This window comes from Papio anubis, chromosome 6 (genome assembly GCF_008728515.1).
Source record: "Papio anubis isolate 15944 chromosome 6, Panubis1.0, whole genome shotgun sequence".
NCBI classification, from domain to species: domain Eukaryota; kingdom Metazoa; phylum Chordata; class Mammalia; order Primates; family Cercopithecidae; genus Papio; species Papio anubis.
In genome coordinates this window covers 58,995,438-59,011,706 of record NC_044981.1, presented here as the reverse complement: position 1 = coordinate 59,011,706, position 16,269 = coordinate 58,995,438, and the positions used below count along the sequence as shown (strand labels likewise).

At 40.9% G+C, this 16,269-nt stretch overlaps 1 protein-coding gene across 5 annotated transcripts in view; it reads right to left on the bottom strand.

Annotated features, from left to right (window-relative positions):
• PHF3 (PHD finger protein 3) overlaps positions 1 to 5,729 on the bottom strand; it is an 86,254-nt gene extending 80,525 nt beyond the window's left edge. For 2 of the 5 annotated variants that reach the window (XM_021936785.2, XM_021936783.2), the window contains exon 1: positions 5,386 to 5,719. The gene's annotated coding sequence lies outside the window, so the exon portion shown is untranslated. Of the gene's footprint in view, positions 1 to 4,702; positions 5,051 to 5,385 lie in introns of those variants that run through there. The other 3 variants (XM_009205435.4, XM_031667685.1, XM_021936784.2) reach the window with 3 other exon arrangements.
• Between the last annotated feature and the right edge of the window lie 10,540 nt (positions 5,730 to 16,269).

Sequence of the window (16,269 nt, the reverse complement as noted above, 5' to 3'; positions counted from 1 at the left end):
CAATGCATAAATGCTGAAGAGCAATCCAGACAAAGTCCTAGAAGTACAATGGTCTTAAAAGCAGAGCACACTTGATGCCTTCAGCCCCTGTACCATCGTTTAAATTAAGCAATTTCATCAGGCATGCTTACTAAAAACAAATTCCTAATAGGCAGTAGCAGAAGAACAAAACTACTAATAATAATAATGATAAAACAAAACTTCTTGTGCTCAAACTTCAAGACAGGCATTGTTCTACATGCTTTATATCTATAATTCTCAATCAGAGGTGAGTATGCCCATGCAGAGAATATTTGCCATGTCTAGAGACATTTTTGGTCATCACAACTGGAAAGGGTGCTATTTGCATCTAGTAAACATACTATAAAGCACTAGGACAGCCCCACACACACACACAAAATTATCCGGCCAAAAATGTCAACAGTGCCAAGTTTAAGAAATTCTGCTCTACATTTATTCATTTAATCCTCAAAACAACCTTATATTATTATCCTGATTAAATAAAATTAAATTAGGATCGAAGAGATTAAATGATTTGCCATAGTAGGTGACGGAGCTAAAAGTTGTTTGTTTTTATTTGTTTAAGCTATCTCCTACAGGAAAAACAGAGCTAAAATCTGAACCCAGAAAATTTCATTTAAGAGTCAATGTGCTTATGACTGCTCTATCTGTTTATAAGGTTAAATTCACTGGATGTTTACTGTGTGCAAGGCATTATGCTAAACAAATTAAATGCATCATGCCATTTAATCCTCAGAACCAAACCATTACGCAGGTACTATCATTCCCAATTTACAAGAGAGGGGCTAAATAGCAAAGTTACACCCAATATTACCAAATAAATAAGTGACAGAGCCAGGACTCAAATCCACTCTGCATTACACCAAGGTCAGTTCTTAACCACTATGGTATAACAACACTGAAGATGAATCATAGGTTATCCTTCGAGGACAGAGTCAAAAATTAGTAAGTGGTTAGATCATGTGGTATGACACAATACTACAAAGTACCATTCTACAAAGCAATTCAACCTAGTCATCTACTCTACACCCCCACTTCAAATTCTGGTTCAGTTTCGTTAATTAGAATCTATTGGCAAGACATCATTAAAGAAAGCAAGGATCATAACTTCTTTTCTAAACGTATCTGGTAAAAAGAAGATATCAAGGTGTCTGCTGCACAAAGACAACTTAGACCAAAGCAGACCTAAGGCCCTAGGAAAGGATTAGAAGATGTTGAAACTGGCAAACGCAGAATTACAGTAGCCAACAGTAACAAGAATAAGTTAACTTCAAAGTTTACAACTATATTGGCATTATATCATAACTGACATTATAAGCATTAGGAATTTGAATAAACCACCAAAGTAGTGGACCTAGCTCATCATTAAAACTATGGCCTAGGTAGTAACAGCCCAAGCTAACATGTACCTGGCACACACTATACGTCAGGCCCTGGGTATCGTATGCATTATCTCATTAGTTCCTCACAGCGACCCTGTAAGGTACGCGCAATTATTAGTCCTTTCTCTTTAGAGCAAACTGAGACCCAGATAATTACATAATTTGCCCAAGGTCACATACCCAATATTCCCACATTTGAACCCATTCCTGAGCCTACACTTTACACTCTATAATGCACTCTACACATTAATTTTTATGCTTTTAATGTATCATTAATGAAATCTTAAAAAATGCTAGAAACAAAAGTGACTCATCCTTCTTCCAAAATAAAGCAGGAATATGCACTTAGCCACCCTCTACACATAAAAAAAACAAAATGTTAGCCTCAGTGCATATGAACATCATTAGAGGAAAAGCAATTTATCAGCTACAAACTTTTCCATTTATTTTCAGTCTAAAACTTTGTTTTCATGTGCCCAGCTCACATAAATTACAAGTGAATTAAAATATTAAAGTTCAGCCTTTCTGTATAATCTACCATGCTCTTCAAAACTGTCTAATAAAGTTAGATTATGCCAACAGGTTAAAACTTCTGGAAATATCTTTTTTTTTTTTTTTGAGACGGAGTCTCGCTCTGTCGCCTGGGCTGGAGTGCAGTGGCCGGATCTCAGCTCACTGCAAGCTCTGCGCCCGGGTTTACGCCATTCTCCTGCCTCAGCCTCCGAAGTAGCTGGGACTACAGGTGCCCGCCACCTCGCCCGGCTAGCTTTTTGTATTTTTTTTAGTAGAGACGGGGTTTCACCGTGTTAGCCAGGATGGTCTCGATCTCCTGACCTTGTGATCCGCCCGTCTCGGCCTCCCAAAGTGCTGGGATTACAGGCTTGAGCCACCGTGCCCGGCAACTTCTGGAAATATCTTAAAATTTTTACTCAACTATTTCTCTATATCCACTCTTCATTGTATAATAGTCATAAAATTTTAAGATACCATTAAAAATGGTCTAAATTAAACACATTACGCAGGACAGTAACTGTCAGGTCCACGCATAAAGCAATGCCTCATACAATGCCTTTTAAAACTCTTGATATTTCCCCCTTTAACTCTAATACACTGATTAACATCGGATGTCCATGAATCTTGTTTCCCAGTCTATATCTTTACTGAGAATAGAAACAGTTTTAGGGTCTCATGTATGTTTAATCACATCAATACTCTCAATATCTTTCCGTGTGTAATCAAAGGGCAACAATTAAAGAATATTTTTTGACTGTGTTCTCAAAAATGCAACAGTATCATAAATGTCTAACAGTTTGCCAAGTAATTTTTATAGTTGAAAAAGTGTCTATCCTTCTGAAAAGATACTCCAGAATTCTGAGAGGGTGCTCCAAGAAGAAATAAGAGAAACATAGTCCAAGACGTACTTTTCCAGAAAAGAAAAAAATCCAGCAGCCACTTGTCAGAAAGAATTCTTGAAATGCGGATGAATAAAAACTGTTAGAAATCAGCACCCCAAGAATCCTGAACTCCTTGACACTGTGTGGTGAAATAGTTATTGGTAACACACAAATCTAAACGTTGACCAAAAAATCTCATAATCTCATTAAAAAACAGAAAAGTTATCTCCAGAAAAAACATATGTAAAAAGGATTTTATGAGAAATTTAAATGGATCTTAAGAAAGCAAAATACATCAAAAAAGCAAACACCATCCCACCATGTTAAGGAAGATAAACATCATCTATTTTAGTAACTGAAACACAGAATTGTATGTATAATTTTCATTTACCAGTTTTTCCAAATAGGCCTCATACTATGAAAAAAATCTAAGCTCTTGATTTTTCAACACTCCAAATTGTCACTTGCTGCCTCCCAACTTTTATAAGTAATACATTACATAAGTGAAAGTCAAAGACTGTCAACCTTTCCTAGGGGATTCCAATACTCAATAAAATTTAAATTTTAATAACATGGTTTGAAATGATTAAAGACAAATTCCTTTCGATTTTTCTATCTTGAAATGTGCATGTGATCAAACCAATTTTTTACCTACATTTACATAAAACACTTCTCATAGGTGACTTTTCCGATTATGCAACATATAAATGTACCGTAAGATCAACATGATAAAGTTATCTGAGGTCTATCCCAACAAGAGAGAATACATAACTAATTCAGGTGTATGCAAAAGCAGTAAAATAAACTACATTTTTCTATTCTTCAATAAATGAACCTATAAATAATGTACATAAGAGGCAAACTTTGGTCCCATCACTGGCTCATTTTTATCATTTTGACAAATCACCGGGTACAGCTATCTGAAAAAGCTTAAAATCTAAAGCTGCAATCTTTTTAAATAAAAGTAGCCAATTTCAGGGCTGATTGTGTGGCTCAATCAGAGCAATCATCACTCCTAAAAGTCTCTGCCACTAAACTCTGCTACTATCACCAGAAAATGAGGTATGTATTGTAAAATAATAACAGTGAAAATGACAATGATGATGATGAAGTAAAGAATCATTATGGTAATATATAACCAGTAAACAGATGAATGAAGAGAAAAAATTAGGGGGCAAAGGTCTAAGTGATAAATAAAGTTAAAAATTACTATTTAACAATAATCTTTACACAACACCTTTTGTGCTGTGGAAAGCAGCTATAAATTCAAAAACATAAGTATACTACAATAGAAAAGTTTCTGGTTCTTTGACTTAACATGTCGCTCTATCACAAACACACATCTTTTTCTACAAATATTTTCACAGTTCCAAACATTTCATTCAGGAATCAAAAAATGAATGATTGAGGTGTAGTTTTGTTAGATCCTAAGCAATCATTTTGACAAAGGGAAGACAAGTTCCACCCCAAAATAGTAATTAAATACAACAACGTACTGTATAAGTACTCCCTATGGAGTTTACTGCACTGGTTTTTAGATTTAACTTAAGATAGTAAAGTTAGTATTTAGAGAAGGCTCAATAATTGTTCTTTTTAAATTAAATACCTCTACATGTAATGCAGATTAGGACTAGAATATTAAAGCAGTGTTGCCACTTAACATTAATCCATGAACATATTCTACGCGTGACTATTGGAAAGCACTAATAACCACCCCAATCTCTCTAGGAATTGGCATTTAAAAGCCCAAAGACGGAAAAAGGTCACCTGACCCGGCAACACATCCTGAGGGAAAGGAGGGACACAGGACTCTGCGCGATATCAACATTCTCTCCCTTTCTACTCTCCGCACCGCCCCCGCCCCCCGTGTCAGGTGATCAGTTATTTAGCACCATTAACACGTACGTATCGACAAGTGGTTCACTAAATTACATGTATTATCGGAAGGCAAGAGTCTAGGCTTCTCATTTCAAACTAAGCAAAAGGAGTCGACAGTTTGGGTCCCGGGCACAAAAGCGCGCGTTAACTGGTGGATAAATGGAACAGCAACTCTCGTCTCCAAAAATCAGCGGCAGGGAGCAGCCTAGCAGCCAGGGCCAGTCCCAGTTTCCCGAAACCAAGGCCCAAAGCTCCATGCTCGGGCTCCTCGAAAGGGAAGAGGCCCTAAGCCGGATCCGGGGGCCTTCGAGCAGGGCCTTCGAGCAGGGCCTTCCAGGCAGCGCCCGCCGTGCCTTGGGCCTGCGCGCCGGTGCCTCAGCGGCAGCGGGGCGCACTCGCGGCAGACGGCTGGGTACCAGTGGTCGGGAGAGAGGCCGCGGTCCCGACCCTCCGCCTGGCGACCGCGTCGCTGCGACTCCCTCCCCAGCCCGCGGTCCAAATGGTCCACAGGCGGCAGAGGCGCGGCCCAGGTAGGCCGAGAACGTTGCGCAAGAGGCCCGAGAGGCGATCTCTCGGCCGCGCGGGAGAAAAGCGCGGAGAGTCCGCCGCGGGAGGGGCGGAGAGGCCCGCGGAGGCGCTGTGCGTGTGGAAGGGGATGGGGGAGGGGAGGATTGCCCGTCTCCCTGGCCGCGGCCACAGCCGCAACTCACCCAGCTCCGCCAGACGAGCGCTACCACTGGCAGCAAGAGGAAGATGGTGGACGCTGCCGCCGCCGAAGAGGAGGAGGAGGGGGCCCGGTGGGTGCCGCGGAGAGGGGGTACGCGCAGGACGTCGGCGTCGCTGCCACAGCCTCTTTTCCTCCTGAGACGGAATAGCTGCTGCTGACGACACTATTTCTGGCTTCCGCGCCGCCCTCCTAATCCTCGTTGCAGCCGCCGCCGCCCTGAGCCCGAAGGTCGCTTGCCGCGTGGGGACTGTGCGACGGCGCGAGACCCCGCAGCCATCGGCGTGCGGCGGCGGCGCGGGAGCTGGAGAGGGGCCGCGTCACGTGACCCCACTGTTTACCGTTCCGGGGGCCGCGGCCTGCGTCGCTGCCGCGCCTGCGCGCTGTGGGGCCTCGAGCGCCGCGCCTCCGTGGGGCCCCGGGCTGCAGCACTCCCCGGCGCTGCCGCACCCCTCCCTGTCTTCCGAGGACGCGGCACCGCCTGCGGGCTTCTAGCTCACACCTCCGGGCCGCCGGGAGGGGCGAATCAGAGGAGCGCTTTTTCTCGACCGTAATAAGCACTAAGGCTTCACAGTTAATATAATATTCATGCGCAGCTCCCCAACCGCAGGTACTTTTTATTAATTGACTGGGAGTTCAAGAATGGTAGAGTAGGATGGAGTAGATGAGCCCTCTGCCCAAATATCTGTGCTGGCTCGGCACAGCAGCCTTACCATTAACTACCTCCGTTACCCTCACCCTGCATGGCTGGTCTACCTCAAGACTCAAACTGCTACCTCCAAGAAACATTCTTGATATCCAGTAAGCAGTCTTCAGAATATGGTCCCAGGTTTCCCTGAGGGGTCGCCAAGACCTTTCAAAAGAGCCTCCATTTCTTTGCCAGGAGCATGTGTCTAAGGCCAAATTTTCTTCCCACCCTTCAACCAAAACAGCATATAGCAGCTGATTCAATGCAGAAACAGATAAGAGAATCCAGCCATCTTCTATTAAGCCAGACATTGACGAAATTTGCAAAAATTTTAAATATCACTCTTTTTATTAATTTGGAAAATATACTTTTAATAAATACATTATTTGTAGTAACAAATATTGTGTGGAGGTCCAGAGACAAAAAGTTTTGAGACCCACTGGTCGAGCAGACCCACTGGTCTGCTTCCACAGACACTTGAGCTAACCCCATCTCAGCCTTTAATAAGCACTGTGAAGTAATTGTTGCTTGTCAGTCATTCCAACCAAAAGGAGCTCCTTAGGGACAGAGTTTGTGGCTTTTATCTGCAGGACCATTACAGTATTCAGCCAGTACCTGCTGAGCACCTTACTGTGTGGTCTGCACTGTTTTAAAACCTTTACAGTACTTGTTGATTTAAGCCTTAGACCAACCGCAGCCCACATTGTAAGATTAGTGCAGGGTGGAAGAATAAGTCACAGGCATGCGGTGAAGATCTGTTCTTTCCTCTCTCTAGTCTTCTGATACTTTAAGCACTCCCAATACCAAATGCTTTTCTACAAAGGAGGTTTGGGTTGTCCAGATTCCACTGGATTCCTAGAGTTTCACCCCATGTCTTGACTAATGAATCCCTCAAGACTTTGTTTTACAATATTGTTGTAATGTGTTTTTGAGAAAGGAAAATAGAAATGAGGTGTTGGTTTTTTTTTTTTTAATTCTCACTTGGGATGTCTGGGATGAATTATAAAAATAAGCCTAATGTTATCTTTACTCTTCTGGTGGATCTCAGTGTGAGATTTCAAAAGGGCATTTGGAAAGAATAAAATTATTGTTATAAACAAAATCCAACCCCGAAGGAATTCAATAGAGTAGAACTTGATAAGGGAGACTACTAGCTGGAAAATCCCTTAGAAGGGCTGAGGAAAACTTACCTTCTCAGAGAAGTTTTAGTAAATTTAAGGTAAAACAAAATGGAGATTAAAAGAAAATGTAAGAATCATAAGACTGTCACATTTACAAAGCAAAGATTTCTGATCCTAAAAAAGTCAACAAGCTTGCCATAGGCATGATGTTTTGATTCTGTTATTTTGAACCAGCCAAGCACCCAGATTCACATTTGTCCATTAATGATCTTTGCTTTTTGCTTCCAGATGTAAACACGAACTATTTATCTTATACCCAATTCATAGAAAGGTTAGTAGAAGAACCAGCATAATAATACTGGCAACAGCTATAACTGCACACAGGACTTATTGGAAGATCAGATTGTATCAGTAACATTGAAAACTCCAGGCCGGGTGTGGTGGCTCATGCCTGTAATCCCAGCACTTTGGGAGGCCGAGATGGGCAGATCACGAGGTCAGGAGATCGAGACCATCCTGCCTAACATGGTGAAACCCCGTCTCTACTAAAAATACAAAAAAATTAGCCAGGCGTGGTGGTGGGCACCTGTAGTCCCAGCTACTCAGGAGACTGAGGCAGGAGAATGGCGTGAACCCAGGAGGCAGAACTTGTAGTGAGCTGATACTGCGCCATCGCACTCCAGCCAGGGCGACAGAGTGAGATTCTCTCTCAAAAAAAAAAAAAAGAAAGAAAACTCCAAATTAACTTGGGAAAATTAAATTTGGTAGGAAAACAAGACAGAGTAATTGATAATGGCTAAAACTGACAGTGTATTTGTATTTAACTAAAAAATTATGAAAGAAGGAAAGTTGATAAAATTTTCATCTTGCAAAAGGTTGATCTAAGAAAACTGAGCCTGGCAGAGATTAAGACTGTGGAAAACAGTACGCAATGTAGATACAAAAGTCAATTTTGATACGAAAAAAGCTTGTCATCACTGAAACATTGCTCCCTACAGTATCACTACACTGAATATGGGGGAAAAAAATTGGAAGAATTAGCTACTATGAGCAGAAAGTCAATAAAAATATTAAATTTATTTAATGAAGTTTTTTCTGGCAAACACTTTCTAAACACACATACTTTTGTGTTAGTTTAGATTAGATTTAAATGTTTATATGCTTAAACACAGAATCAAAACAGTGGGGTCAAAAGATTTCAAACTCGGCCAGGCCTGGTGGGTCACGCCTGTAATCCCAGCACTTTGAGAGGCTGAGGTAGGTGGATCACCTGAGGTCGGGAGTTCGAGACCAGCCTGGCCAACATGATGAAACCCCATCTCTACTAAAAATACAAAAATTAGCTGGGCATGGTGGCGGTCGCATGTAATCCTAGCTACTCTGGAGGCTGAGGCAGGACAATGGCTTGAACCCGGAAGGTGGAGGTTGCAGTGAGCCAAGATGGCACCACTGCATTCCAGCCTGGGAGACAGAGTGACAGAGATGAAAAACAAACAAATAAAAAACAAAATAACTCAAACTCATTTTACTGAGATCATCATTGAACTTGGAGGCTTAAGTTACAACACTTTTTCTTACATCATCGGCTTGCTCCCTTCCACACATTTCTTTTCCTACTTTCTCCAGAAAGATGGGCCGCAGCTACTCAGGCTTTCAGCAGTAAACAGTGGGTGAAAAGAAGTGCAAGCCCCATCGGGAGGTGAAAATTTCCATAGCTTACCTCTGTTGAAGGGGTGCGGCCTAGGAAGGCTGGATCAAACAATAAAATAAAGCTTTTCCATGCATCAGGACTGTGCAAGCTATAAAGCACCTTTGTCAACTTCAGCAACTTTAAGGCACAGGAAAAGAGCAGAGAGAGACCTGAGGCATCAGATTTTTAACTAACTCTATGATTAACTGTCTTTGTGACCTTATCTCTTTAGGCTCCTCTGCGTTACTCTCCCTGCCAACACACTTCATTTGCTCATTTGTTTATTCATTTATTCCATTATGCACCCCAATAGGTTTCAGAAATAAATGGTATTGTTCATGCCCTCAAAGAACTCAGAAGAGTGGCAGTAGATAATTAGGATTCAGCCTGGTGTGACAGCAGTTGGTGTAGAAGACCCATATTCGTGTTTTATTTGACCTGGAGTGGGTATGGGGGCCTTTTCTGACAAAAGGGATGTCCTCAAGGTCAAAGAAGTACCAGAGAACTTGATGTGTTTTGGGAACTACAAATGATTCATTATCTGAATTGAACATGTTGCAGCCATGAAAATAAAACTCTTTTAACAAAGAAACTGTTTGCGATTTTGTCCCTCAGTGACAATATTACCTCCCTACTTGAAATCTTTTCATAATTCTCCAAAATATAAAGAACAAAATCCAGGCCAGGCATGGTGGCTCACACCTGTGATCCTAGCACTCTGGGAGACTGAGGCAGGTGGATCACCTGAGGTCAAGAGTCTGGCCAACATGGGGAAACCTTGTCTCTACTAAAAATACAAAAATTAGCTGAGTGTGGTGGTGCATGCCTGTAATCCCAGCTACTTGAGAGGCTGAGGCAGGAGAATTGATTGAACCCAGCAGGCAGAGGTTGCAGTGAGCCGAGATCGCAGCACTACACTCCAGCCTGGGCGACAGAGCGAGACTCCATCTCGAAAAATTAAAATCCAAACTTCTTAATGTAACCAAGGCCCTTTAGGATTGGTCCTTGCCAACTCTTCAGTCTCTTCTCTCCCTATTTCCTGCTTTTTAACTTATGATACAACAATACCTAATTACTTCCTGTTTTCTACACACATCCACACAATGTCCCTCAACCTAAAGTTTTTGCTCATGCTGCTCCTTCTGACAGGAATGCCCCATCCCAAATGACCCCAAAAGCCACATAATACCTCCTCTCATCTTATCTGAATTGTTCCTGCATCCTTTAAAGATGCAGTTCAATGATGTATCCCTCACACTTAATGGTGAAAAGATAGAGGCATCCCCATTCAAGCCAGGTTACATAAGGCTGGCACTATCACCACCATTATTCAATATTAGCCAATACTAAAAGGCAAGAATAGAAATAGTAGCTATAGAAAAGGAAAGGACACAAAAGATCATTATTTGCATATAATAAAAACTGCCTAACAAAGAGAATCAGTGAGACAACTGCTAGCAGTAAAGAGTTGCCTTGGTACTATTTAAAAATCAGTGAAAAAAAATAATGACTTTCCCATAAACAGCAATCATCAGTAGAGTACAGTAGGGAAAATAAATTCCAACATATAAAACATTTAAGTAGCATAACAGGAAAAAAATGTGCATTTTTTATATGTACACAAAAAGAAAAGCTATACATATAAAGAAACAACCCAGAATAGCCAAAATATATTGAAAAAGAAGTGGAAAGGTGAAGGACACATACTTCCTGATTTCAACGCTTATAATGAAGTAACAGTAATCAAGACAGTGTGGTACTGGCATAAAGATAGACATATACTTCAATGGAATAGAATTGAAAGTTTAGAAATAAAACCATGTGTCTATTTTCAAAAGACTTTTGACAAGAGTGCGAAGAATACAATGGGAAAAGAATAGTCTTTTCAACACATAGTACTGGGAACCACTAATCAGCCACCTACGAAAGAATGGAGTTTGGACCCCCACCTCAAACCACGCACAAAAATTTCCTCAAAATGAATCTATCAGACTTCAGTTACAACAAAGAGGCAAAGGGCACCTGATAAGGGATAGTGAAATACAAATTTTATCTGATTAAAGACTGGTTTCCCAGTTGCTATAGCAATTGTTTGTACTCTGAGCACATTCAGAATCAGAATCACAAGATATGATTGAAAGCAAGTTTATGTTGCATGCTCCTAGGCCCAGAAAGTAGAGAAGCAAAAGGAAGGGTCTTTAGTTTAAAAGCACAGCAAATGTTACAGCTCTCCCTACTCCAGGCAGAAGACTAAAGGTTAAGTGTTCCCTGCAGTTTGTGGTTTCCCAAGATGCTACATCAACCAGTCCAAAGGTGGAGAAGCACCTTCAACTGGAAGCACAGTAAATTGGAGCAACAGCAGAATGCATGTCCATTAGGCAAGGCTGCCTTTGGAATGAGGGTTAGGGGACCTGCTTCTTATGGGGCGGAAGAGAGCCATGCCTTTTCTCAAAAGGGACCATTCTAGCATTCCTAAGCTACGTGCCCACTCATAAGTCTTTCAAATTACTTCACTAAAAGCCAATAACTTGTTTACAATTTGTGTTTAAATTCCAACTATAACAGAAGAAAAAGGTTGTAAAATATTGTGTACAACTTAATGTCTACACAGAAGAGAGAGAGCCTCAAGAAAATGTAAAATTTGCTTGGAGGGTCCAGGCTCCACAAGGACATTTTTTTCAGGAAGTCTCACCAATAGAAATATGTAGAAAACGTGGTTGATCACAAATTGGAATTCAGAAGACATATTGGAAAGATTGGAAGGGAGGGCCAGAAAAGAGGATTTCATCAAACTAAAGTAGGGGTTGGGAGTTGAAAAGGTGAAATTGTGTGATAGCAGACAACCAGGGAAGTCATATGAGAAGAACATTCTAGAAGAAGAAAAGGCTAATTCCAAGATACTATAGTAGTAACACATTTGGGAGGTTCTAGAAGCAGAAAGAAGACTATTCTGACTCGAGTATAGGGTGCAAGACAGGAAGATGAGAGATTGGCAAGAACAAGGCAAGATGTTTAGAATCTACTATAAATAAAATGAGAAGCTATGAGAGTATTAAAAGCAAAAAGTGACATCTGATTTTTTTAGTACAGTTGTTATTGAGATATAATTCACATACCATATAATTTGCCCATTTAAAGTGTACCATTCAATGATTTTTTAGTACTTTTTTAAGTATATTTAGCGCATTTAGCACAGAATTGTACAAGCATCACCACAGTCAATTTTAGATCATTTTCATACTGCCAAAAAAAAATCCATGCCTTTTGGTCATTACCACCCATGCTTTATTCCCTCACCAGCCCTAGGCAACCACTAATATGTCATTAATTATCTCTGGATTTGTCTATTCTGGACATTTCTTACAAATGGAATCACATAACATGGTCTCTTGTGACTGACTTCTTTTACTTAGCTCTAAAATGTATTCAGGGTTTGTTCATGTTATAGCAAGCATCAGTACCTCACTTCTTTTTATTACCAATAATATTTTTTTGTATGGGTATACCACAATTTTGATCCATTGACATTGATGGACATTTCAGTTGTTCCTACTTTTTGGCCTTTATGAATAATGCGACATAAACATTCATATACAAGCTTCTGTGTGGACATACACCATCACTTCTCTTGTGGTTATACTTAGAAATGAAATTTCTTAGCCGGGCGCGGTGGCTCACGCCTGTAATCCCAGCACTTTGGGAGGCCGAGGCGGGCGGATCAGGAGGTCAGGAGATCGAGACCATCCTGGCTAGGTGAGGGGGACCGCCCCGCCTGCGGTGCCTGCACGCATGGGCGGGCGCTTGAGTCCAGCTACTGGGAGGCTGAGGCAGGAGACGGCGAACCCGGGAGCAGGAGCTGTAGTGAAAGCCGGATCGCCAGCTGCACTTCCAGCCTGGGCGAGCCGAGCGAGACCCGCCTCTGCCAAAAAAGAAGAAGAAGAAGAAAAGAAATGAAATTTCTTGGTCCTGTGACAACTTTGTGTCTAGCAATTTTTTTTTTTTTTCTGAGACAGAGTCCTCACCCCTGTCACCCAAGCTGGAGTGTAGTGGCGCACCTCGGTCACTGCAAACTTCTGCCTCCTGGGTTCAAGCTGAGCCTCGTGGCCTCAGTCCCCAAGTAGCTGGGATGGCAGCGCAACAATTCCTGTCTTATACTTTGTATTTTTAGTAGAGACGCTGTTTCATGTTGGCCATGCTGGTCTGGCCACCTGGAACTCCTGGCATCAAGCTATCCACCTACCTCAGCCTCCCAAAGTGCTGGGAATATAGACGTGAGCCACCATACCTGGCCTATGTTTAACAATTTTAAGTGGCCGGGCGCGGTGGCTCAAGCCTGTAATCCCAGCACTTTGGGAGGCCGAGGCGGGTGGATCACGAGGTCAGGAGATCGAGACCATCCTGGCTAACATGGTGAAACCCCGTCTCTACTAAAAATACAAAAAACCAGCCGGGCGTGGTGGCGGGCGCCTGTAGTCCCAGCTACTCGGAGGCTGAGGCGGGAGAATGGCGTGAACCCAGGAGGTGGAGCTTGCAGTGAGCCGAGATCGCGCCACTGCACTCCAGCCTGGGCGACAGAGCAAGACTCCGTCTCAAAAAAAAAAAAAAAAAAAAAAAAAAAAAGAATTGCTGAACTGTCTTCCAAAGCAGCTGTACCATTTTACATTCCTAAACAGTAATGTATAAAGGTTCTAATTTCTTCACTTCCTCTCCAACACTTGTTATTATCTGACTCTTTGATTATTTATATCTCATTAGGTGTGAAGTAGTATCCCACTGCATGATTTTCAATAAACCTATTCATATTTTCTATTTTCTCTTGAGTCTAATTAGTTGTTATAGTTTCCTAGAAAATTGTTCATAATGTCTACATTTTCCTATTTAGTAATAAAAACTTTTTATTTTTATTATTCTCTTTTTCAGGTCCTTTGTATTTATTTATAGCTATATCAACATTTTTTCTTCATTTTTCTAAGGTTCTAACTTCTACAATTTTGTTTGATTAGTTTACCAAAGGCTTGTCTATTTTGTTATCATTTTTAATCATTTTCAGCTTTGTTAATCCACTCTACTGCATCTTTGTTTTCTATTCTTGGATTTGTCTTACACATTGCTCAAACTACTTTAAGGAAAATGAATTTTAGCCAAACAAGAGTGAACAATTATGGTTGAATGCCTATAAAAGCGAAGATTACAGATACTCCATTGCAGAAATCCAGGAGGCTGGGAAAAATAGTGTTGCATGGACCAGAGTGGTGATAATAGGATTGAAGGAGATTTAAACACAGCCAGACTATCTTTTGTAAGTAGAACTGACAAGGTATACTAATAGATTAGATCCGGGACTAAGGAGAAAGAAGTTAAGAAGTTCAAGATTTGGCATCTAAGTAACAGGATGAAAGATGGTATTATTTGCTGGATTTGGAGAGGATTGGTGTGGGAGCAGATTAGGGTGCAGGGGTACAATGATTCCATGGTAGGCATTTCATAAATTTTATGTTGGAAATATCTGTGACATATCCAAGCGAGACTTTAAAATGAATAGTTGGATATAAAAGCTTAGAATTCAGGAGTTATGGTAGAGCTGAAGTTATGAATTTTTCAAGCAATTAGCATACACTAGATGATACTTAAAGCCACAGGACTAGATTAGATTACCTAAGGAGTAAATGTAGACAGAGGGATAAAAGGAGCAGAGATGGATCTCTGGAGCATGGCAATGTGTAGAGGTTGAGAGGAGGATATAGCAGAAAGCTTATACCCAGGAACTTGCTTCAGGTATCTCTGGAAGCTGACACAATCATATATGTGAGGCCAGACAAAAAAGTCCTTCCTGATTATACTTTATTTGTTTATTTATAGACACAGTTTGACTCTGTCCCCAGGTTGGAGTGCAGTGGCACGATCTTGGCTCACTGTAACCTCCACCTCCGGATAGCTGGGATTACAGGTACGTGCCACCATGCGAGCTGGGCTCATTTTTGTATTATTAGTAGAGACGTGGTTTCGCCATGTTAGCCAGGCTAGTCTTGAACTCTTAACCTCAGGTGACCCGCCCTCCAGCCTCAGCCTCCTAAAGTGCTGGGATTACATGCCTGAGCCACCATGCCCAGCCAATACTTTTGACACATATTTAAAGAAAAGCCTATGATACAAAGTTTTGTGTACTGCTTTAAGAAGATATTTCTGATTATTTTCAGAAAAGGTCTTAAGATTGTTGTGCCCTTCACTATGCATATGCCATCAGGGAAATCCAGAAGGTGGAAATTTCTGAAAGTGAAATGACCCAGTTTCTTCAATAGGTTAATGACATTAAAAAAAAAAAAAAAAAAACTAGAAAGGAAAGGTGAAATATTATTGATAAAAGAGACTTAAAAAACACATGAAACAAATACAATGTGTAGATTTTCTTTGGATTCTGGATTGAACAAGCTAGTAAACAACTGAACAAACTAATAACTGAAACGTAAAGACATTTTAAAGCAATTGGAGAAAATTGAATAGACTAAATATTTAAGTCCATTAGAAATTTATGTTTAGTGTGATAACTGTATTGGGCTATGTTTTCTATAAAACCCTTGTTTTTTAGAAATTCATGTGGACATTCATATAGGTGAAACTGTCTGTTATCTAGAATTTTATTTTTAAAACTCCAGAAAAAATAATTAAGATTAAAAATAACGGATGGAGACTAGATAAAAGAAGAATGACAAAATGCTAATAATTATGAATGCTAGGAGATGGGTACAAGAGGGCTTATGATACTGTTCTCGCTCTGCTTTTATGTATGTTTTTAAATTTTCACAATAAAAAGTAAAATTAAAAAAGATCATTGCTTTCACATGTGCACATTTATTTATTTATTTATGTGAGACGGAGTCTCGCTCTGTTGCCAGGCTGGAGTGCATTGGTGCAATCTCGGCTCACTGCAACCTCCACCTGCCAAGTTCAAGCGATTTTCCTGCCTCAGCCTCCTGAGTAGCTGGGACTACAGGTGTGCTCACCACGCCCAGCTAAATTTTGTATTTTTAGTAGAGACAGGGTTTCACCATGTTAGCCAGGATGGTCTCAATCTCTTCACCTTGTGTTCCGCCCGCCTCGGCATCACAAAGTGCTGGGATTACAGATGTGATCTGCTGCTCCTGGCCCACATTTAATATTTTTTCATGGACTATTTCTTTTATACAAACACGTTTAATGTTTTAAGCTTTGGATATAAAAATATGGCAGAGGAGCACAGATTTGGTTTTAAGAAAAAAAAAAATCACTTCCAATATTTTAACCTTCTTCTCAGTTTTCATTATGTGCTTATGATTTCCAAAATCTCCCTTGAATTTAAATGACAGGAGAATCTTAATGCTGGGTTCCATGTGA